Here is a 25,512-nt window from a genome sequence, read left to right on the forward strand (position 1 = left end):
TCTTAGAGATAGCTCCCGCAGGGAGCTATATATAGAGGAATTCTAATTTCTCTCTGCTTTCAGCGCCATCTCACGACGAGCACGTCAGTTAATGTTTTGAGGAAGAAATTAAGTAGAAATTAGACACACAGAAGAACTACTTGCCGACGCTTAGATTCCAGCATTTTCACCGATTCCCAAAGAAAGCGTGAAGGAAAAGGGAGGGTGCTCACCGGCCCTTGTTCCTCCTATTATACCTCTGGTCGTCTCGTAGTCCCAAGTTCACCCAAACAACGCGGGAGCTGGGCTACCCTGCCGAATGCCATTCGAACCAGGCGCGCATCAAAGGGACTTGACCTAGTCGCACGCGGGGCTCAGTGCGTTGTGAGGAGGTACGCGGCAGCATAAGATGCGCCAACGCGAAAGCTCGCCGCTTTGTTGACGGCTCCGTTTCGCACAAGCGCACAGGTCAAGGGCCCCGCAGTTGCTCGAGCAACGCTTCTTTACAGGAAGAAGCATTCGAGCGGTGGCATTTTCTTTTTGCTTCGCGTTTCCCTCAAACGTGAATACCATTAGCATTTCCGAGCGGGCGTCACGCAGCCGCGTATTCAGCGCCGCGCCGAAGACCCGCCGACGCTCGCGAGTTGTGTGCACCGCGCCTGCGCGAAGAGTTCGGTGACATACTAGCGCGAATTAAGGGCAATGGCCTTTTAAGCATCGTTTCGCATCCTTCCCGAAATTCGCAAACGCGGGCTGCCTGCCAACAAGGCGCGCAGTGCCCTGCATTCACAGATACTTTGCGGCGTTGTGAGCGCTCAGAGTTTTCTTATCGACGGTGAAGATTTAAAACCACGCCCCGAGCTCGGCGAACGGCTATTTAGTCCTTATGCAGGTTTCAGTGCATGCTGGGAATACTTCTTTCGCCATTCCTTGCAATATTTCAGTATGCGTAAAGTCCTGGACATTTCCGAGAGTATGGGCTGATTTTTCGACGGTTTGCTTTCGCGACGATGTGTGTTTTGCAAGCGTGTGTTCGCTGGAAGTTCGCTTTTCTGCTGCGATCTCTGAAACGGCCAGGATGCTTTTTCTCGCGACGTCGTTATTTCGCGATATTTAAGGTTTCGCGAGTGTGCGGGGTTACCCAAGCACCTCGTTAATTGTAACGAAGGCAAGGGGTACCACTTCTCAACAAGAAATTTTACCCGGCCGTTCCGCTACGAAAAACACTGCAGCAGTCGCTAGCAGGCTGCCAATTAAAAACATATTTCAAGGTGCCTTGTAAACCTGCACGTGACCGGCGGAGCTGTAGAGTACTTAAAGTCCAACTGGAAGGAAATTTTCGGCTTCCTAAATGCACTATTTTCCGGTGGTATTACCTTAAAAATTGCTACCTACGAAATTTGGAGGCCCAAATATACGTCGCTGCAGCGTAGACGAAGATCAAAAACGCTCTTTTCAAAACCGAAACTGGAAAAAAAAAGGGTGACCATTAGGGACAGCCGGAAGTGACGTCACACTCAGCAATCGAGTGGGCACAGCCGGCGGATTATCTCCCGGTTGCCTGTGAGAAGACGGCGCGCATTCAATGTGTTTCGTGTCGTCCGTTTCTTCAAACATTTAAAACATGCGGCAAAAGGGGTTGGGAAGTTCTTTGTGACCCGCAGAGACGCGCCTATAGTCGTCCGAAAAAATGTAAACAAAGGCAACGCGAGGCGTTGTGACAAAGCTGGGAGCTAGGAAATAGGTACAGAAAAGGCAATGGTGAGTGCTAGGTGAATGCCGGCACAGCCAATATGCCCTGTGCCGACTGAACTACCCTGCACTTGTGAGAGAAAAGAGAGAAAAAAAAAAAAGCTACCGCGGAAACCATCGAAACATGCGGGCTAGCGTGAAAGAATTCGGTTTCAGCGCAAGATTTCACAGTTCAAATCCCGAATTTTATTATTTTTGTTCACACGGGCAGTTGTGTTCCTGTTAGCAGGGTGTCCGCGCCAAATCTTTAGATAATGATGCCATGCAGCGACGAAAGAACTGCGGTGTCTTCGCAGGCCTCGCGAAACTGACCTTCCCCGAGGCTCAATGCTGCCAAATGTGCTCCCCTTTTTATGTTTTTTTTGGGGACAGAAATGATTCCAACAGCGGGTGATCTTTAATTGTTTTTTGACGAAGTGTGTTTGAACTTTTTTTTTTTTTTTTGCGAGAGAACTGTATAGATCCCGCGCAGTTCCCCGCGTGCTGCGCTTGTTCGCGCCCCGTCCGGCGCAATAACAGTGACAACAGCCTACGACCAATATTATTCCTTTTGTACATCATAAGAGTTTCTATCCCACAAACACCTGGAATTGTGCTATTGCGCGCGTCAACCTTTTCAAAAAAGGTACAGCCTCCCAAATTTTCAATAATATAGCAGCAGCGACGACCGACCGGCATGTCAGCGCCTTATCACGGTGTCCAGCAGCGAAATAGTCGAGAGTACGCGCACGCGCGTAGGGCTATCTCTGTCAGAGTTACTTGATATAGGACCTCACCCCTGCCACTGCATCTGGATGACTTTGTGCCCCACGCTGCTTAGCTACCTTTGGCGGTAGCGAAACGGCCTTGCAAGATAAGATAAACAGGGGTGTGTTGCCCTGAGAAGAAAAGCGGAACAGACGTCTCTCCCACAACATATAGTTCCGTGCGCGTGCTCGTACCCTCGCCTATTTGGTCAGTGAACACCGAGATAATGCGCCGACATGCCCATAGGTCGTCGCTCCCGCTATATTATTAAAAATTTGGGAGGCTGCACACAGCAACACGTCCATACAACCTCTTCTACACATCCTTAGCGTTATAAATTCCCATCAAACCGTTTTTGGAGCAGAGTTCATAGCACACCGCTCAAATGAGTCCGAAATATCAGCGTAGAGAGGCGCTCTAAGATTTCCCGTGCACACCCAAATGCTTGTCCAATTTATAGCGTGGTAGCTGCGTCGGTTCACGGCACCCGTCTTCCCGTGGAGTCATGCAGCTGCAAAGGGAAGCAATGACTTCCCTCCAATGGTCGAGCGGTACTAAAAGCCAGTCTAGTACTTCGATTTATTGAATTGTTGCAAAATACGTCAATGCAAATTGAACGGGTGAATAACAACGTGGAAGTAGCGATACGTGATTTTTTAGTGTATATAGACAACGTATTTTAAAGGGGGATGTGTCAGGGTGTTTGTATCCGGTTGTAAAAAAAAGTAGAGGGGCGATTTGGCTTATAAAGCAACGAAAAGGCGCTGTTTTCCCCCGCTGTCGATACAGCGCAGTTCTTCCAGCAGGAAAGTGCGCCTTCAACAAGGCGGGTCGTTTGCGGACGCAGGCGGATGCACCGCCAACGGAGGGGATTTCGTCGTTTCGGGCCGTCCGGCGGTTTCGTCGAGCTTCGCGGCTTCCGTCGCAGGTGCCGTTGACTTCGCCGCAGCTTCCTCGCGATTCGCGTCCGCACCGTGCGATTCTGGCACCCGCTGCACAGACACTGGCCCCGAACGCGCAATGCCCGCGAAGTCGAGCTGCTCGCCCTGGAATGCCGTGAGCGTGTCCCAGAGCACGTGCACAGATCCGGGCGGGCCAGACATCACCTCTTCAAGCTCCGCAACCCCGTCGGGGCTTAGGCCTTCCTGACTGGGCGCCTTCTGTTGTTCAAGCGGTTGGCTGGACGGGGGAGACACCGGTGCTTTGGGGCTATCGGTTGCGCCACTAGTCCTAGCGTCTTCCGCAGGTGCCGGTACCGGAAGCGGTTTCGCTGCCGATGTGTCGTCGGTAGCTCCCGTAAGGGCGCCCAGGCGCCTGCGTACGAAGAGGGCAGAGTACAGCAGGTTAAGAGGCACCCCTTTCAGGATGGCCTGGCCCGCGACCGGAGAGATCATGATGTCGGCGTCCGGCAGCGGAAGGGCCGTGTAGATGATGATGACGGCGATGGCGCTGTTCTGGAAGGCCACCTCGATGGCCACGGCGATGATCTGCTTCCGCTCAAGCCGGCCCACGAGCGCTGCCAGGCCACCGAAGAGGTAGGCGCTCCAGGAGATGAGCGCGACACAAGCGAGCGTCCGCCAAGTCAACAGCATGAAGATGTAACTGGCGAAGAAGAGGGTCATATATACTCTGGTTAGTTTTCTTGGTGTCGTTAGCGAATGCGAGTGCAAGCAGTGCAGGGCGAAGTCTGTCAACACGCTTTTCTATAAAAAAAACAGTTCTATACTTCCAGTGGCCGTATTGCAAAACAATTTTGACCCATTCCCACCGAGGGTGAAATCTGCTGAAACAGCGGACGTGTTGGTTGTCTTTACGAAGATTCCGTTTAGCTTCGGATTATTGCTTGTTGGTAATGTTAGAGCCGTTTTGGCGGCTAATTTTCATACAACTTGTTTCCGAGTAGTTTCGATGAAACCACAGTCACAGCCGTTTTTTGTAACCATACCCTCTCAGTATACAATTCTACGGTAATTCTGAAAGGTCTACAGCTCTACTGTGAACCAACTAATTGCGACTAGTAAATGAAACTCGGCGTACTGGTGGGGTCGCCTTAGCCGCTAATTTTCGTGTAATTTGTTTTGGGATACTTGTGTAACACAAGAGTTAGAAACGTTTTCCATAATCATACTTTTTCCAATAAAACGTATTGTTGTGGGCGAGTTTCTTCATTATTACACAAAAAAATATTTAGCCCTGTAAATACAAGGACGGCGAACGAACAGGAAGGACAGTGGATGGACAGGACCGTCCTGATTGTTCGCCGTCCTTGTTTTTACAGGGCTGATTTTTTTGCGTAATACTCCCTAGGTAAAATGTCACGCTTCACTGCACAACAGGCAATGTGGAAAAGCCAGTTTACAAGGATCAAGCTTACACCGATCTTCATGAAGTCTGCTTCGTCGCAAAACACTAATGCATTGCTGGGAACACAATTTTTCGGGCTCAGTATAAGCCGTCACATGCCTGTGCTACACGGACACTTTCAATGGTCTCACGCACAAGTGAGCCCTATGTATTTACAATGGGGCACTGGATAAGGAATTGGTTCAAAAGCGTTCGGAATGCCTTTGAAACGGCCGTGTCCACGGGTATTATATCTAAATAAGAAAGCCCTACGACCTTTCTTCCATCTTGTGTCGTTTTTGTCAATACTGGGAAATGGTTTTTGCACGGCGAAAAAAAAAACCTGCTCAGAGGGAGCGTGGCCCGTTACCAGAAGAGGCTGTCGCCAAGCCCAGCTTTTTATAGGTTGTATTCACTGGCGAAGCACGCATGCAGGCAACCATGTGAGTGCGCCGTCACTGGTAACGTCGGGCTCCGCGGGATGGCCGTACTTGTCTGTGCTAAGCACATGATGTGTGTTTGACGTTCCACACTCTACCCCACCGGACGCCAAGTAATGCCTCGACTCCAATATGGGTGCGACTAATAACATCTTTGTTGACACCAGCGTTCAGAATCGAGTTGAAACGGAGCAGACGACCCACGCCGGTGTTTTTTTTTTTTTTTTTTTGTGCGGCGTGCGGGCGCAGTGGCACAAGCCGCGCCATGACAGTGGCGCTTCGGCCATGTCCGTGGTTGTTTCCAGCGTTGCCAAGCGAATAAATTGACAGCTGAACTTTTCAGTGAATACCGTCTATATACCAGCTCCGCTGTGAAAAGAGCGCTCACTAGTTTACGGCCGCGGTGAAGATGATCAGCAGACAGAGCACCATGATGGTGATGGTCTTGAGGTGCTTGGCCAGCCGCGTGGCCCAGTCGGGCTTCTTCTTCTTGAGGGCCATGCCGACCGCCAGAGGCGCCATGATGCCCACCAAGGAGAGCACGATGCCCGCGTACGGGATGCGGTAGCGCCTCGTCTCGGGGGACATGCGGTTGCCCAGCAGGAACAGCCAGAGCGGTATCATGCCTGCATGTGGTGTCAACGCGGCGCACCATGGTCAAGGAGGAGTACTGGTCGCCTGATTGACCACACCCGTCCGCCTGCTGACTGACTGAACAAACGTTATTGAAGAAAAGGTGGGGGAAAGTGGAGCGTGAGGGGAAGATTAGATAATCACAGGTGAGGCCGTCTGTCCAGGGCTCGCTCCAGTCTTCGCCCTTTATTCTGGTATTTTCGGATCTGTAAGTCGTGATGGCGAGGTCAGCCTCCCATGATTTTCATGAAGTTAGTGCCCGGTCCTTTTGAAGTTCGGCCACTGCCCAGTGGTGGGTGTGCCCCCCTGCTGCCCTTAGCGCCATCTATTGGCTCGCTTGGAACAGTCTTTTTACTCTTTTGAGCAACTTCAAAACATGTTCCGTTGTGCGGTCTCAGTGGCCTAGTGGTAGAGTTGTGGGTTTTCGCGCAAACGGATTGCGTTCAAGCAACAGTGATTGGAACTTTCAACAGCGAAGCTGTGAAGTGCATTGTAATTCTTCCTCTCCGCAGTTAGTTAAAACTACCAAGAAAATGCGGACCGCGCGCACGTGCGCGCGGGCCTCGCGATGACGGTAAATGATTGATTGATTGATTGATTGATTGATTGATTGATTGATTGATTGATTGATTGATTGATTGATTGATTGATTGATTGATTGATTGATTGATTGATTGATTGATTGATTGATTGGGGGGTTTAACGCGCCGACGCAACGCAGGCGATGAGGCGCGCCGTAGTGGAGGGCTCCGGATTAATTTTGACCACCTGGGGATCTTTAACGTGCGCCGAAATGTCGTACACACGGGCGTGTTTTTGCTTTTCGCCTCCATCAGAAAAGCGGCCGCCGCGGCCGGGAATCGAACCCGCGACCTCGTGCTCAGCAGCGCAACGCCTTAGCCACTGAGCCACCGCGGCGGGTCGCGATGATGGTTAAGCTGGTAAAACCAAAAGCCGGTAAAAAAAAAAAAAAGCCGAGTGATCGTGTGCGCGTGCCTCGCAGCTACCGCCCAGCGTCCCCGGCGCACGTTTGTCAAGCCAAGCATGCCCACTTAGGGAGATTGGCCGAAATTGGCAAAAAAACTCCAGCGTTCGCTGTAATCGTGGCAACACTTGCTCGGAACGAGGAAAGCACATCATAGCGTACGCCCCTCCAAGGTGATGTCCAATGCTTATCACTTCCGAAAAACGAAGGAAGTGATAATAGCAACAATGATGCAGTAAAAAGGTCGTTGCGGCAGCGAAGAAGCAGCAGATCGGCTGCAATCATGGACTTAAACATTCGTGATGGTCGAGAAGGTTGAGTACAGCTTCGCTACCTTCAGTCTTACGGGTTGGTGTGAGCTTCCTTAATTTTTTTCTAAAAGACCAGCATCTTTAGTGCAGCAAGTTCTCTTGGATCAAGTGTACGCATCCTTATTGAAAACACGGTCAGTTTGATATCTTCTACTCTGACTGAGCCTACCAACAAGTTTATTAGTTATTCCATTCTTCTAGAATGACACAAAAAATAAGCGAAGGCGGGGTGCGCCCATGGGGCCCGGCTTGTGCAATATGCACGCTTCGAGCGTCCCGCAATTATCCGCGTAGCTGAGCTTACATCGCAAGCGCTGGTCTTGGAATACGATCGAATTAAGGCCGTTGCGTCGGTGTATTTTTTTAGTGCACCGTCAACTGGTACGGCGGTCTACGGTAACTGCACAAATTTTGGTGTTGCAAGCATCCATCTACTAGCGTTCCGGTTCACGCAAGTTTTGAACTTCGACCGCGATATTCATTCACACGGTTCTCACTTCAACACAACTATCTGCTTCCAAGAGTGCGGACAAACTATGGAAAACAAACGGTAGAATTCGCTGCTATAAAGAACTGGAACAGCCTCCCTCTTGAACTTAAAGATCTGTCGCCTATTTCTTTATTCAAACACTCACTCAGGACATTTTTATCCCGCTAATTCTTGTGGTCTGTTTTTTGCTGTGATTTCTTAGAAAATTCATTATTACGCCTATGTCCTTCATGACCAACCTTTAAATCTGTTGCACTGTGTAATTATGTATTCTGTCTTCGAAAATATTTCTGTCACACAAACGTATACTATTTTATGGGCCTTGTTTGTCGTATTTTTCACATTATCTACTGTACGCGCGACTGCATTTTCTGTACCTTTTTATATCACTTCTCGCGTTTACTGACAAGAGGTCCCTCTACAGTGTTTACTTTGGGACCTCTTTCTGTATATTGTGTTGTATGACATTCACCAGGATCTAATAAACCTTGTTTCAATTCAATATTAGAAACAGTGTTTTTGCGAACAATACATAGCTACACCGATTACAACGATTAATTACTGTGACTACGCCAATGATACTCAAATGATCACCTAGCTCCACCGAACTACTCAGCCAATTACCCCCACTCACGTCCCGTCTACTAGTTTTAGCTGACCGCTTTTTATGGTCCGCTGCGCTACGATAGAAAGCGGGACCGTCAGTGTGCGTGCGTGGCGCGATTCGGCGCAAGCGGCGTTACCGTACCAGGGCGGGGCGGCAGCTTGCGCCCCCACGCGAACTTCCAAGATGGCTTCCCCCAGCAAAGCGAGCCCACAACAGCGCAGTCTGTTTCTTCAATTGAAATATAAGCGACTGAACGTCGAAAGCACTTCCATGTAGGCAAAGATGTCACACATGTCAACGACGTTTAAAACTCAAGCGAAAAACGTCGACCGATGCGCAGGGCTTCTTTTATGCAGCTCCGGGAAAGACAGCCTTGTTTTGCATGATCGGAAGTTGAACGGCTTCTTCTGAATGTATTTAGTAGCATTGTACCGTGTCACCGACTAAATTATGTAAAATAGGGGAAACAAGGCAATAGACATGTTATCTAAAATATCAATTCTTATATTTCGTTTGGATGAAGTTTTGGTTTGGGAACGGAACGAGCAGTAAAAGGGAACGAGCATTGACGCGAATGATTCCCAGTCGAGGGAGACACGGTTATTGCTTAGCTAAACGCGCTTCTGCTTCTGAAGCTCCGGTCGCGCTGATTGGGCGCAAGGAGCGGAGGGGACCGTCAGGAACGATCAGCTAAAACGCTCTATTTTTCCAGTCGGCAGGCTGCTTGCCCTTATTTATTAGCACCCATTTCCGTTTTTTTTTGTTAGGTTGCCCGCCCTTCTTTCGCTCTTTATGGTATCGTTCGAATTTACCTCCCGGATTCCACCGATTAGTTTTCTGATTGATTGATTGCTGGGTTTAACGCGCCGACGCAACGCAGGCGATGAGGCGCGCTGTAGTGGAGGGCTGATTGATTTTGTAAGGTTTAACGCACCGACGCAACGCAGGCGATGAGGCGCGCCGTAGTTGAGGGCTGCGGATTAATTTTTACCACCTTTAACGGATCTTTAACGCGTGCCGAAATCTCGTGCACACGTTCGTTTTTGCTTTTCGCCTCCACCAGAAAAGCGGCCGCCGCGGCCGGGAATCTAACCCGCGACCTCGTGCACCGTTTAGCTTCCGATCTTACATGTCTTTCTCCCGTTTCATATATCCCCTGTAACGTTTTCCTTTTGCGCTTTTACTTCCACGAGTTGCTAGCGCGCCAGCTAGATCGCTGTTCAACGGCGATCCAGCGCGTCTATAGATTACGGGACACGAAGAACACATTGAGGCACTGTAGTGATCGGTGACTGCATCGCGGGCTGTTCAGCCGAACGTGATAATAGCGTATTCCCTGCTCTTATTTTGCACCTGCAGCCAGAGCGGTTCTATACAGAAGAGATGCGAGATTCGCGCATGGACTTCACTAAACATTTTTAACGCGTAGCCATTCTTTGCGGACAGCCCCTACAGCCGCGAAAAGTGCATCGCCTTCTGTCAGCGCTGCATGCTAGCGTCGATGTGGCCGATCATGCGCTAACCGCGTGTATTGTGCCTACGGGCAGAGTAGAGAGCAAAAAACTTCACCCGTCCGCCAATCGGTGACTGCATGTTTTATAGGGCGATAAAAAATACATCAGCTGCACTCCTTTCTTGCAAAAACGTGACGAGCGCTCAAAGCTCCCCACATCTAATACTCGTGCTACCCTGGCGTCCAAATGTCATTCGAACAGAATGTCATTCGACTGAAATGAGTGACTGCGAATGACATTCAGTCTCCGCCGTGCTCCACTACAATCTCGATGAAACTTCGAAGCTTTAAAGGGACCCTGCAACTCTCTTTGTGCCGTGCAAGTAAACCTGCGCGACGTTTAGATTACACTGCCAGGAATACCTGAGCCTAATATTACACGTGCACGTGAAGCGGTAAGCGCGCAAATCGCTGTGAAAGACGCGGAAAAACCAACCGCGCTTTCTTCAGTTATCCTCATTATGCACCCCTGGCATGCCCTAAACGACGTCATTTGGGCCATGCCGTCCTATTGGCTGTCGCTGGTCAACTTCGCGGCGACGATGCGCCGTGGTCGGCGCTGTGTACAAACCTATTCTATGCCTGAACCTGTACGTGCAGTTTTGGCGCAGAGTATGAGTGACGGACTCAACACTCCCCTTTCAACGAGACCACTCGAGAACAAACGTTTATTGCTTAAAAAACGCCCTACCAGCCTGAGCGCGCGCTTGCGAGCAGGCAGCCATGCCTGCTTTTTTGTGGTACCAGACCGCAATTAAACCCCTCTACGTTGCGGACAAAAGGAGAAAACTACCCGGCCTGGGCTATATCGAAGACCACCGAAGAAAATGCTGCGAGCCGCGTCCCCTCTACTGGAGAGAGCGCGCAGCTTTCGTCGCGTTGTTCGCGGTCGAGTTGAGAGGTAACAATTATGCGCGATTTCTCATCGCGCGTAGTTTCGGTGATAGTGAACGGATTTTCATATTTCGTGAGGGAGGGGATTGCTTGGACAATAGACTTTACCCCAAAATACATTCCGAGTAGTCGATGGTAAGTTTTGCAGGGTCCCTTTAACAATCATTCGCCGTGCAGCGGGGCGCCGCCGGTGTTGAGTTCAGTTTTTAGGTGCGGAGTATACTTAGGACCGCACAAAGACCGTCCGCATGCATGCGCATAGCATTTACAATCGCAAACAAATCACGCAGGCACCGGCAAGGTTCGAGCCTGCGTCATGGTAGACCAGACAGAGATAGTGTCAGTCGTCTTACACAATGGGTTACGACCATGAGTTAGTACCCGAGAGTCAAACGGCTTACTCCCTCGCCTGTAACGGTGCGGTGTACCTTAGGACCTCCCAATGTTCATTCTCGTCCATCCGTGCGCACACCACCATCAAACGAAATTCGATTCCAGCCGTGAGTTACAGTTTCATTTAGGGAATAATCAAGGTGCAACTCACGGCTCAAATCGAACGATGGTCGGGGCGCAAATCGGATGTCACTCGGGGTGCAACTTAGATGTCATTTCGGGTACCCGTGCTCCGCACCCTCGCCATCGGGTGTAGCCCGAAAGAACCCATTCCCGTTTGACCCCTTCCCGTTTGAACCCATTCCCGAAACGCCCTTCCCGCTTGACCCGTCCCGTGTGCGCCCGTTCCCGAAACGACCTTCCCGTTTGGGCGCTTCCTGTTTCAGCCCGTTCCCAAAATGCCCTTCCCGTTACAACTCGCTCCCAAAGCGCCCTTGTCATTTAAACCCGCATTGCTGCAACCCATTTGAATTTCTGAAAATATGCGTTAACGTCTTCGAAACTGTTCCCCAAAATGTGCTTACAAGCAACAGGTCATGTACTAAAAACTTGTATGCACCAAATTTTCCGGAATCGACCGATATTTCCTGCCGATGAAGGTTTCCGAATGCCTCATGCCGATACTGCCGTCTTGACACAAAATTTGTAGCGGCGAAAGTGTACTATAAAGATACCCAATATCTTGAGTAATGCACGCATTAGATTTTTCTGCAGTTGGTGTTCATACGTGCGGCTGAAATTTATTTATCAGTCTCTCTTATGCCCATTGTTTAGAGCGTAGCTTTGTCTTCGGGTTCGAGAGATCTACAGATCAAAGATGTTCGTAGGAGATACTTTAAAAAAGGCAAAAACATGTGCAAAAAAATCACGCCATATCCACGGAATGAATGATGATAAGTGGGGCGAAGCTCGAGAGGGGGAGATCATCGGTAACCGTAACTCTCCCGTGAAAGCTCGCCCATTACATCATTAAGAAACACGTAAGACTGTGTGCGTACATTGTAAAATTCAACTTTTATTTTCGGAGTCAATGCTCCCAGGCCCAGACCTGGTGAAAGACCCCGCGCCATCGAGGACTACCCCGCACCTCCACCACAATTTGTCACGTAGGATGGGACACAACGGTAAAGAAAGAACTTTTATTTAGGGCGAACTTGTGCCAGAACAAGACGAGAGGAAATGAGCGAAGTCCTTGCGTCTCGCAACGATCTCCGAGAACGACTGCCTGCGTTCGTGGCGTGATCTCTTGCGTGATCTCCCCCTCGCAGTGCACGTGCGCTCGAGCCTCCGTTGGCGAACACAGACAAGCTCGCGCTCCCGGTGCCGAGTTTACGCTGCCGGTTGCAGCCGGTTCTTGCGCGTGCAACGCGGCCCACTTTGCGACATCTCCGAAAGCATGCGGCGGTCACGTGCCACGAGACACAAGGGATGGACAAACCCATGGCTTTAGGAGCTTCGCCCCTAAAATCTGAGAATTGGCTACCAATGCCTTTCCTGCGTGAGTAATGGGCAGCTATTTTTATTTATTTACCGATACTTTACGGCCTGGTCGGGCTCATGCAGGAGTAAACATAAAAACACATCAGTATTGGTTGGCGTAGTTTAAAAACGCCCCACACAAATAAGTAAAAGACAAATATGTAATGGACGCAAAGGGGTGCGAACAAGGATATGCATTCGTAATGTATTGCAATTTTAAAATACGACGATTCAACCAGGACACATATTTACTATACGTGGGGAAAATTCTTCTAACGATACCGAGCTCACTGTTCGTTCAGTTAACTTATTCCAGCAAGAAATTGCACGAGAAAACAAAGAACTATCGAATAGTAAATCAGCTGATTGCCTGCCTAATAGTCTGACTATGATGACTTCTCGCTTAACGTCTGAAAGGCCCTTGGAGGTAGTATTCCCGCGACAATTTTAAGTTTCTGTAGTAAAGAAAATTTTGGCTAGAGACGACCCTACGCTCCTCAAGTTTCTGATGGTTTGCCCTATTATGCAAATTGAGTACGCTAGAGTGACGGGAATAAACAGAATCAATAAAACGCAAAGCTAAGTTTATTATTTTCGCCGCTTCTCATGACTGCGATTTTTTATAGCCAGATGTGGCACATGTATCCAGATACATAGGGTTACTTTATTTTTATACATCTTTTTACCTTTTATAGTTTTCATCTCTCTTTTCGACATTGATGTACACTTGCGCTATTATAACGATTAAATGTGTTATTCCGCCAAATACGGTTGCTTTCAAAGTAAGGGTGTTTTTGCGATTTTTTCTTTGTGCTTCCGCGGTGCTTTTGTGGGCTTTTTGATTTTATCTTTTTTTTTGTTAATTTAAAAGATTCGTTTATTAATTTGTTAATTAATTTGTTTGTTAGGCTTTGTTAATTTAATAGAATTGTTAATTGGTATGACGAATCGTAACCAAATGTCGTCGTCTCTAGATTCAAAAAGGGAAGCCCAGGTTTGAAAAGCAGTCAAGGACTCTGGATGTACTGAGCATGCTATCGCAGCGGCTGTGAACAAACGGAAATAAAGAAAAAACAATATGAAAATGTTTTTTATGACGTTTCATAAACTGGGTACGTTATTCTGGGAACGGGCTAAATACGAAAATACGAAACGGGAAGGTTCTTTCGCCCCGGGTTGAAATGGGAAGGAACAAACGGGAATGTTGTAATGGGAACGGGTTCAAACGGGAATGGGCCAAGTGGGAAAGGGCGAAACGGGAAGGTCGTTTTGCGCCGGGTTGAAACGGGACGAAACAAGCGGGAAGGGTGAAATGGGAATGGGTTCAAACGGGAACCTCCCTCGCCATCATCCACGGAGTGGAGATGTTGCCATTTTTTACACAATAATAGAACAAATTTAGAAGCCGTCTTTGGCAGTAAAGTGGTATCAAATTAAAAATAACCGAAGCTTTGACACAGTTATTCTTAATTTTTAATCGTAATCAAGGTTTTTTTATACTTTTGGGTGCCTGTTTTCTGTGTTCTGGCCACACTGGTTTGTCGCTTGCTCGCACTGGTGCTGAGAATATATAAATATTGCATCTAGATATCCGATTTAAGTGAGTGAACAGTGAACAGCGTTCCACAACTAAAAATATTTTGTCTGTTACAAGTACGGAATATTTATACTGAAGACTCCGTGCTCCAGGGTTCTAGAAATGGCATTCGAGAGCCCCAAATGTCTCTCTGGATGCTCATTTGGCTCGAATGTCGTTTGAGTCGAATGGCATTTCAAAACCCTGTGGAGCAGCCCAACTTCGCATTTCAGTCAAACGATTCAAATGGCATTCAAGATGGTATTCGTTGAAATGTTTAGCGGTCAATTTCTTCGTTTGGCAACACTGGAAACGGCCACAGACATGGCCAATGCGCCACGGACATGGACAAGTACCGCCATCCCGCGGAGCCCGACGTAACGAGTGACGGCGCACTCACACGGTTGCATGGAGGAGAAGAGTGGTGTCTGATCAGGGGGCCGAGCGCACAACGTCGCCTAGCAACAGACGCTTGGCCACAGATATGGCGGCGCACTCGCATGGTTGCCTGCATGCATTCCACGCCATTGAATACCGGCCATAACACGGGCTTTGAGTCAAACGGCTTGAATTTAGATCGCCCCTGCTAGAATAGTAGGGGCGCGGTTCTCTGCCCTGCGGCGTGCCCCTGCATGGAGGGGCGACACGCACCTATGCTTGCCAGTGTGCTCAGGAAGGTCATTGTGATGCTAAGCGGGACGTCGCCGTTGAACAGGAGCGTCCACAGGTTGCTGACGTTGCCACTGGGGCAGCAGCCCATCACGAACACGGCGAACCTCATCAACGGGTTCTGCAGCACCAGCGCGCCGATGCCGTACGAGGCCTGCGGAGGACGACGAATTACAAAACAGAACCCTGGATACCGCTTGTGACCACTAGTCGGAATAAGGAAATTCAAACAGATGATGGGCTGAGGAGATACCGAAGCCAAGGAAGCGGGTTCGGTACAGGAGGACATTTTCCTGTTGGAAGCTACTGTCGCCATTTTTCCCAAACACGATGTCTTCATTCACGTTCACTCTATATGTATACCCTCGCGTTGTGGGAATCTACAGTTAAGGCCTTCCTATTAGGTTCCCAACGTTTCAACGATATAACAAGGTGGCCTTAAGATGGTCTCTGTGTTGGCGCATGTTACGTGACTGACGGGGCCACGTCGGATAGGGACGTACGGACACGCAACTTCCATTAGCATTTACAGTGTTAAGTTAAGCTTCGCTATCGCTATAAGGTTCGTTATATTTGCCCTGGGAAAGATGGGATGGAATGTTCGTCAAGTACTGAGCTGCATGCCTTACCAAGTGCGATCGCATGCGACGTAGCTGGCATATAGACTACAGCAAAAGGCCACAACAAAGATGGTGCAAGGTCACTGGCTCAACAAGTGCTCGTTATGACCGAACCTGCCGGCCCCCTGCGTATGTGTTAGTAACCGAGATGTGTCTGTCCATAACGTGATACCATTAGGCATCGTAGCGCAGGTAGAGAGGCCAACACTCTTAATAAAAACATGTCGTAAAAAGGTAGTAACAGCGGTATTGACTAACTCCTTACGAACCTTACTACCCCGCGGTACGGTAAATAGGCTCTGCTACTAGCAACTGAATGGATAGGAAATTAACTGGGTGTAGGAAGTAGTATGCACTAGATTAAGGTTTTGCTTACGGCTAGGTAATGCAAGACACGTTAGTAAACGCATGCAGCTCAGCAGGGTGTTATGGCTAGGACTTTACTACTGAACGTAGTGGGGCTTACTACCTGCTTCAGTTAGTAACCCTGACTAGTGCTGCATCTACTACGTCCAGTTACAAAGTACATAGTGTATACTGGGACCACTAACTTGTTAGTGTTCCGTTAGAGAATGCCACAACCTTTTTTTCAAGAGTGAATACTATGAAGCTGAGGAGCCCAGTTTAGTGTGAAAGCCCTATTAGTCCGCTTCGGCAGATTTCGCGTGGACGCCTCGAAGCCTCGTTCATGACTCCTCGTCCGTGCAGCGTCCCGTATTTTCCAGTTCAGAACTTGATGCGCAGCAGAGGGAGGCAGTAACGCGGCTATTCGACGGCTCGAGGCTGAGCCTAAAGTCGCGCTTTGAGCTGTAACGTCGCCAACTGGTGAACCCGCATCTCGACGTGCAATGAGTATGACATGGCTTGGCACGCCGGAAGGCTCAACTTCGAGGGTGTCTCACGTTAAGCGTAAACGTAAAGCGTTACGGCTAATATTGTAGGGTTTCGTTTAACGCGCCGACGCAACGAAGGCGATGAGGCGCACCGTATTGGAGGCTCCGGATTAATTTTGGCCATCTGGGGATCTTTAACGTGCGCCAAAATCTCGTTTACACGAAAGTTTTTACTTTTCGCCTCCATCAGAAATGCGGCCGCCAAGGCCGGGAATCAAACCCGCGACCTCGTTCTCAGCAGCGCAACACGTTAGCCACTGAGCCACCGCGGCGGGTACAGCTAATATTGTCGAACGTCGCCAACCGGTGACCATTGGAAAAAAATTAAAGCCGTTTCACTCAATGTGAAAGCTGTCGGAAGTAGAGAGCAGTGATTCGCCATAATGGGATGTACCGCCGTTATCCGATTACTGCTACCACCCCATGCAATCCAAATTTCCCGCCTTCGCATCGCTCGCGCGCCCCCCGCCTGAAACTTCGCCAGCGGCAATTCTGTTTTTCTTGTGCTTGCTTTTCCTCGCGCACGTGCCGGCGTTGTGCACTGCCACTTTTTTTCGCTTACTATCGTAAAACCCAACCCAACGGGCGTCCTTAATTAAAGGAACGCGGGCGCTCCCGGTTAATTACGTATATTTTTCCTCGAATGTACCTATAGTTTTCTTTGCGCTAAACAACGGGAAGATGTACGACAAGCGCCAGCGTTTCACGAGTTTCGAACGCTTATGATTATATACACCGCTTGGCTTTTGAAGCCTCTGGAGTACGCCGAGAACAACAGCGTTACTAAATAAAGGAAAAAAAAAAGCGAACAGCGTTACTTGGATTGGATTTGATTGCTACACTTGCCGAGGTTGACCAGTTTTGCGTAGCTCCTGGAGTGCCGCGCTGCGCAAGCGCGAGGATTGGATTGAATTGGATTGCAAATGACTGGATGGGATTGGCTTGGATTGGATTGATATGGATTGGATGATAAGCAGCAGTAAGCATTATAATTACATAGTCCTAGACAACCAGGAAAGCTAAGAATAACTAGCTGAACCTTAGCTCATGCTACGTATATCCTGGCATAGCCGCTTGGCTTTCGAAGCCTCTGGGTTAAGCCCGTTCTACATGGGGCGAATTTCGCTTGTGAATTCGCAGCTGCGGCCCAGCTCGTGCACCAAAACGATCTATTCTCGTTGCTGTGGCGAATTTCCAAATGTTTGGAAGAGTCGAACTTTTCTTGTGAACGCCGCTTAGCATTTGGCAATATATCGCAGCAGTGACAATAGGAAAATAAATCGTTTTGCCGCAAGGGCGGCGCCGCAACTGCGAATTCGCAGGCGATATTCGCTCCATGTAGAACGGGCTTTACGCCGCGGCGAAGGGACCGTGACGGGCTACACCGTAACGCCGTGGCGATATGCTTGGATCCAGCGAGCGAGCTGGGACGACAAGGCGAGCGCCTAAAGTGCTCTGCACTTAAAAGCACTGTGCTCATTTGACGTGAAGCTGAAGGTATATCGGTTCACGGCTTGGGACATCAACGTGAAATGTTGGGCCTAAGCTCCGGCGCATACCCGGCAGTTGCTGCTGTAATTGTAAAAAGTTTAAGAAATATATTTGGCGGGTTTCACGAGCCGAAACTACGTCTGGACGGCGAGGCGTGCCGTATTAGAAAGCTCCGGATTAATTTCGACCACGTGTCGACACATGGCTGCTCCTGCTTTCTCCGGTACCTGATAAGGCCACTGTGGCTGCGATAGAGCACGCGCCCTTTGGCTCAGCAGCACGGCGCCTTACCCACTGACCCACCACAACTGCACGGTTATTCGAGCGACCATGCTCTTGCAGTAGCACATACTCGCCGTGGTCAATTGAACAGCGCTTTTCAAACAGGATTGTGCACGCTGTGGCAGCAGCCGCCATTGACGCTGCAGCCCACAGTGCGTGCTGGGGTACGCACCATAAAATCAATGAGTTAATCAATCAATTGCTTTCAGGGCCGATCACACAAAAATTGTGACCGATATAAACAGATATGTATGCCGCCTTCACACAACTCTTAGTGATTGGCGCAGCCGAACCACCCGTCATTTCGTTTCCCCTACTTGGTGTTTCTCGTTTGAGAGGCACGCCCATATCGTGCCTCTTGAGTATGGCGTCACAAAATACTCCTCTAAATACCTAAAAACTCTCTTCCTTAGGGGGTTTATGAATTACTCCCTCACAGCGGAGTAAATAAAGCTCCGTAAAGGGAGTGCTCCAGAGGACAAGCCATTTACTCCCTATCCGGAGTATTTCCGTTTAGTGTGTACCAGCGGCATGAAGAGGAACTGGCAGGCTAAGCCGAGTGCCGGCGGCAGTGGCTTCTTGGCGGCGGCGACGAGCACCTCGAGCTCCAGATTTCAGCCCATGCTAATGAAGTTCACGGCCACCAGCACGCTGACCAGGAACGGGAACAACTTGTTCCACACCGTCCTCGCTCGCAGCACGGCCACCTTGTACACGAACGCGGCGCAGTGCTGCGGACTCCCCGCCTCCCCTTCCAAGGCGGTGCACACCTACGGAGGGCGCATTGGCATTGAGTATCGTGGCCGCGCGGTAATAGAGCGTTATAGCGAAACGGAGAACCGGTACCGGTATGGTACCGGTTCATTAGCACACCTGTGACCTGCATGTGCGCACATCCAGTTGTGTCGCCTCTGTGCGCGCTCTCGTGACGTCGGTCGCCTCTATTACTCTTTCGCTATTAGAGAGAGAGAGAGAGAGAGAGTAATAGGGGCGACCGGTAATAAAGAGTAATGTAACTCTCTATTAGAGAGTTATATCGGAGCGGATAACTAGCCCCGCTACAGAACCTGGTAGGCGACTGGTGCTACTGTGTGTGTGCAGAGGAGAGAAAAAAATTAACGAAGGAATAAGTTTGCACAAAACACGAGAGAGACGAGAGGACTAGACGAGCGAAACTTCCAACTTTATTTTGCATGAAATAGCAACGCACATATATACCTCCCACCGGTGTTACCCTCTTTGCTATCACCAGTTGCACCACCCGATAAGGCGTGCGTAACAAGAATCATAAATCAACTACAACAAACAAAACAATTCAATAAAGGGGCGTAACAAGAACAGTATGCACCAGATAACAGATGCTACGTAGACTGTGTGCGTCTTCCACAAAAAACACGTGTCGCACTTAAATTCAAAGTTTGAAGTTTGATTCGTTTTAGCTGCTCATAAGTCTCGGAAACGCGAGCTGTGTTGTTCTTAACTTCGATTCTTATACCCGAGTCACCATGTTATCATTTTATACTTAGTTGTTTGATGCCCTTTTGGCTCTGCTTTTATTCGTTCATCTTTGATTTGAAGCGCGACACGTGTTTTTTGTGGAAGACGTACACAGTCTAAGTAGTATCTGTACTGTTCCGTTACGCCCTTTTATGGAATTGTTTTATTTGCTGTATTTCATTTGTGATTCTTGTTACGCCTTATTGGTTGGGGCAACTGGTGATAGGATAGAGGATGACGCCGGTGGGAGGTATATATGCGTGTTGCTATCTGATACAAAATAAAGTTGGAAGTTGCGTTCGTCTTGTTCTCTCCTCCCTTCGTCGTCGTCTTTTGCGCAAACGTATTCCTTCGTACATCATGAACCAACTAGCCAGCAATCAAGTCCTACTGAGAAAAAAAAAATGATTGTGCGCATGGGCAGAATGCGCAGGTGTACCGGGTACGGTAGCGGGACCGGTTCTCCGTTCTGCTATAATTCTCTTAAAGCGACGCTTTCTATCCTCAATGATGGCGTCATGCGTCCGAGCAATACGCGCAGCAGGAAAGTGACGATGGTGATGAAATTTACATCTGCAAGCAGGGCTGGACGTTGGCTTCAAACTTTGGCAGTTTCGATTTTAGGGGCGAAGCTCCTAAAGCCGTGGGTCTGTCCATCCCTTGTGTCTCGTGGTACGTGACCGACTAGTTCGATGACTCACTCGCAGGTGGCGCTACGTGACCGCCTAGTTCGATGACTCACTCGCAGGTGGCGCTGGTGTGAGTGACGTCATGATGACGTCACTCGCACGTGACTGACACTATAAAAGGCAATCGCTGTTGAGGCGCTTCCTCTTTCGCAACGAGTCACCGGATGGAGGAGGTGGTTGTTGACAAGGCTGCGGAGCGGAGGGCGCGCAGGGCGGCGGCAGCGCGCGCTCGCCGACAGGATCCCGCCGTGCGCGTAAGAGAGGCCGAAGCATGTCGTCTAGAAAGTCGCGCTTAAACCGCGCGTCGGCAGCTTCGGGCTGAGCTCGCTTGATGCGTTTTGCAGCCGCCTCGCGAGCTCTCACTGCATCGGGGTTTGCCTGCCGATACGAGCGCTTGCTTGCAGCCTCACGAACCCTACAACAACAACAACAAACGAACAAGAACAAAATAAAAGAACAAAATAAAAGTTGATTTGTACAATGTACGCACACAGTCTTACGTCTTTCTTAATGATGTAATGGGCGAACTTTCACGGGAGAGTTACGGTTACCGATGATCTCCCCCTCTCGAGCTTCGCCCCACTTATCATCATTCATTCCGTGGATATGGCGTGATTATTTTAACTCTGGCCTTGACTCCGGTTTCACAAAAGAAAGCTTCGCGTGTTCACCACCTTTCCCTTATGAAAGGAGCTTTGGTTTTGTTTCAACCTGCCTTGCTCTTTCTTTTCGCTTAGCTTCAGGACGCTGCACATATGCCGAAAAAGTTAAAGAAAACTACCCCTTTAACTTTTTTTTAGCCTGCCCACCCTAAGGCAGTCTTTAGGGTGGGGCGATCGACAAACGATCAACTGGTTGCACTTGACTCATACATCAAGGATGCCTTCGTGCATAATCAGTATTGCTTAACTGTCTTTTTCGACCTCGAGAAGGCCTACGACACCGCTTGGCGTTATGGGATCCTTAGTGACCTCAGGTCATTCGGTGTTTCGGGTAATATGTTGAACACCCTTGTTAGTTATTTGTCGGAGAGAACGTTCAGAGTAAGAGTTGGTTGTACACTTTCAAAGGTTCACGTCCAAGAAAATGGCGTGCCGCAAGGTGGCGTGTTGAGTTGCACTCTCTTTATCGTAAAGATGAACTCTCTTGGAAAGGCACTGCCACCAACACTCTCTTATTCTATGTATGTAGACGACGTGCAAATATCTTTTAAATCATGCAATATGTCAATATGCGAACGTCAAGTCCAGCTTGGTGTCAAGAAGCTTGCCGGCTGGGCAGACAAGAATGGGTTTAAATTGAATCCTGCAAAAAGCTCCTGCGTTGTGTTCTCCAGGGAGCGCGGGGTCCATCCGGACCCAGACATTACTCTGAATGGCGTGTCGCTTCCTGTGAACAAGGAGCACAAGTTCTCAGGTGTTGTGTATGACCAGAAACTCATATTCATTCCACACATCAAGGAACTTAAACATAAATGTCTAAAAACAATGAATATACTTAAGGTTCTCTCCCACCAATCGTATGGTTCCGACAAAGAACTCCTACTACGGCTCTATACTGCTTTGGTTGGGTCTCGTTTAGACTATGGCAGTGTGGTATATGGGTCGGCGACTAAAACAGCGTTGCGAATGCTTGACCCAGTGCTACACTTGGGGCTGCGGCTTGCGTCTGGTGCTTTTCGCACTAGCCCTGTCGAGAGTCTGTATGTCGAGTGTGATAAGTGAAGCCTTGAGAACCAACGAACGTACATGGACTTGCTATATGCTTTTAAAATTTCATCGCTGAATAATCATCTTTTTTATTCTGTCTTTAACGATACATCAACATCTCTACTCTTTGCAAATCGCCCATCCGTTCCTCTGCCCTTTTCACTTAGAGTGAGAGAGCGAGCCTCGGATCTCAGTGCTTCGTTTTTAGATGTGTACAGGTCATCCTTTTCTAACAGTTTACCGCCTTGGCAAGTTCGCCCGGTGTCGTGCGACCTTTCTTTTATGAGACTTGACAAAAATCGTGTACCACGAGCTGCAATACTGCAGCACTTTCTGTCTTTGCAGTTTAAATACACATGTGCAGAATTTTATAGTGACGCTTTAAAACCTCCAGTATGGTGTCGTGCGCTGCTCATGGTCCTAATTTCAATGCAGCCAGAACCATGAGCGTGCACACATCAATTTTTTCAGCAGAAGCGTATGGAATTTTACCGATTGCACGACACATTCTTGAAACTCAAATTCCCAATTCCATCATCTATACAGATTCTTTGAGTGTTGTTCGCGCACTGTCATCGCACAAGCCCCCAAAAACTACATAGTTAATCTTGTATTCAGCACTATCATGTCCGTGTATGCAAAGAAGCATCAGCTGGTCCTCTGCTGGGTCCCAGGACACGCAGGGATCGCTGGGAACGAGTTGGCAGACGAGAGGGCCGGTGCTGCTACACTGAGGAACACTGTGGACATTACAAAGGTACCCTACACAGACCTCAAGCCACACATAAGACAACACCTGCGCAGAACATGGCAAACACACTGGGACGAACAGACAGACAACAAACTACATGTAATAAAGCCACACTTGGGACGGTACACATCTGACTCGCACAACAGACACACGGAAGTCGCCTTGGGTAGGCTGCGGATAGGGCACACCCATGCGACGCACTCGTATTTGCTGACGGGATCTTCTAGACCCCAGTGCAGCAGGTGCGGAGAGGCCCTATCCGTAGTGCACATACTAATCACATGCAAGGCACTTCACACAACACGACACAAACACTTCAGAGAACTCTACAGACAACATATTCCCCTACATCCATCGTTTTTTCTAGGTGACGAAGCCATTGTTTCCGTGAAACGTGTGTTTGAGTATTTGTCAGAAGTCAAGTTTTTAAACCTCATTTCCTATCACGCATCTTGAAATCTGGCCCTATACACCAGCCATGCTCATTGTCGTTTTGTGATTTTACTTTTGTTTTTGCTGATTTTACTTAGTGTTTAAGGTATCACCTCTCATATACGACTATTGTTTTGGCGCTCTTTGCCCCAGTTGGCCTTGCGCCATAAACATCAAACCATCATCAACTAAACTACCCCGTCTGAAGATGTTGGAAACCCTCCGCGGTTGCTCAGGGGGAATGCGTTGAGCTCCTGAGCACGAGGTCCCGGGTTCGATCCCCAGCCGCGGAGGCCGCTTTTCTGATGGAGGCGAAAAGCAAAAACGCCCGTGTGCTCGAGATTTCGGTGCACGTTAAAGATCTCCAGAAATTGATCCGTAGCCCTCCACTACGGCGTGCCTCATCGCCTGCGTTGCGTCGGTGCGTTAAACCCTACAATCAATCAATCAAGATATGGGAAGACATAAGGTGATGCTTTCGGAATCGCTATGTCACAGTGATCGCTTAGATGCCCTCGTTACTTTTTTTTTCATGTATGTTGCGTTCGAGGGATTAACAGAATCAAACGACGTGTGTTTTCCTGCTTTATGTCGTACCTTGTGGGCAGTTTCAACCTCTCACCTGCAAACGAGCATCGACGCAGACTGCAATCATCTTTTGCATCAGGATAGTTGTCCTCTACATCTTGACTTGCTCTGCGGTAAAATTATGACCTGCTTCCTCGTTTACCCAGGCCCTACACAGCAAGCCCGGACAATTAACGCCGCATCCCTCAACCACTCCACGAGCCGTGGTTTTTGCGTGCCACGGACATCCGACAGACGAACCTCGGACATCCCACCACCTGATAGTTTTCCACTGGCTTCGCATATCTCCTCGTTCCTTACTGCGGGCCAACATTTACTGCCGTGAGATAGCAGAAGAATACGTGCCAGCGGATGACTCTGAGTGTGGTTACAGTGGCGACAAGGTCCAATCGAGCCTGAATGTCCAACGGGACGAAAGTTCCAACGAGACGAAAGCTCCAATCGAGTCTGACTGTCCAACGAGACGAAAGATTCAACGAGACGGAATATCCACTGTTTGACCTTTCACCTAGTTGGATCTTTCGTCTCGTTGGACCTTTAGATGCTGAATCGCCGGTCACGGGGCGATTCAAAATAACTGTTCCGGCCGCGCCGCCGTACTCAGGGCATGGGCCGTTCGTAGAATGTTGCGTAAGCAAATTAAAACGGCAACTGAATGAATAATTGCCTCTTTTACTGAATATAACAGCAACTTTAAGTTTTATTACTAATTGTGCGCGTTATCATAAATAAGCTTAGATTTGTAAAGTTTACAAACACAAAACGTTAAGTTTTTTGGCGCTTGATTTGAACGATAAAAAAAGCAGCAGATGGCAAGATAACTCTGGAAAAAAATTTGGTAGTGTTTTAGTGTAAGTAGTCGTAGTATTATTTGGCATCTGTTTATTTAGCCCCCGATTTCATGCTCCCTCCCTCCCCAAATTTTATTTACTTTTGATATCTGCCTTGTTTTCCAGCGTTGTTTGTGCAGGAGAGACTAGGTGGTCTGTTTCTTGCATTTGTACACATTATTGACGTTCGCTAACAACAATAACGCAATAAACGTGTGATTGCTAGTACGTTATAACTCCACTGCGCGAAGAGAATGGCTGTTGTCAGAGGGGGCTATGATTGTGCTGGTGGGGCAGGAGAGGAACAGGGAACGACGGAATGATAATACAGATGTCACAGTTCAAGGTTGTGTTGTAGTCCGTGCAAGACTGTAGAAAAAAAAGTGGGAAGGGGAGTGTTATTGTGTCTATGTTCGTAATATGCAAGGGCTGAAATTTTCTTCCTGTTTCAATGTCAGTGCCCCGCTGCTATATATTGAATTTGGCAAAGAGATATCCCATCGTAAATGCCTTCATTTTCGGTTGTGTACTGTTCCATTTATTTTTTATTTTCCATTCGTGAAATAAGGTTCTAATAAACAGTTTAAAAAATCATTCGATGCTTGTTTATCATAAAATGCGAATCCCTCATTCAAAACTGCGCAGATTCGTGTCAGCAATGTTGCTGCCTAATAATACGAGAACAAATTCTTAGGTAAATTTAATTTCGTTGAAGACATCGATGCCTTGCGTAAAAAGATTATTTATAGGACTACAAGGGGCATTTAGTAGCGTTCTCCTCCCGTATACCCAGACATCGAAACAAACCTTGTGATGCACTCGATGAAGTAATGTAGTGCGGAGTGGGATCTAAACATTCAGCATGTTTTTTTTTTTGCAATTTCGCACCTACTTCCAACGCCAAATGGACGCTTTGTTT

The 25,512-nt window shown here is 48.6% G+C and overlaps 1 protein-coding gene and 1 pseudogene across 2 annotated transcripts in view; one reads left to right on the top strand and one right to left on the bottom strand.

Moving 5' to 3' along the window:
* The window catches only part of LOC144162877 (uncharacterized), a 124,227-nt gene that overhangs the window by 51,629 nt on the left and 47,086 nt on the right, over positions 1-25,512 (top strand). The gene's annotated exons all lie outside the window — the stretch shown is intronic.
* Positions 3,190-23,830, bottom strand: LOC144161697 (hepatic sodium/bile acid cotransporter-like; annotated as a pseudogene).

Source organism: Haemaphysalis longicornis, unplaced genomic scaffold, assembly GCF_048455015.1.
Source record: "Haemaphysalis longicornis isolate Haplotype H1 unplaced genomic scaffold, Haemaphysalis longicornis Haplotype H1 scaffold_12, whole genome shotgun sequence".
NCBI classification, from domain to species: Eukaryota; Metazoa; Arthropoda; class Arachnida; order Ixodida; family Ixodidae; genus Haemaphysalis; species Haemaphysalis longicornis.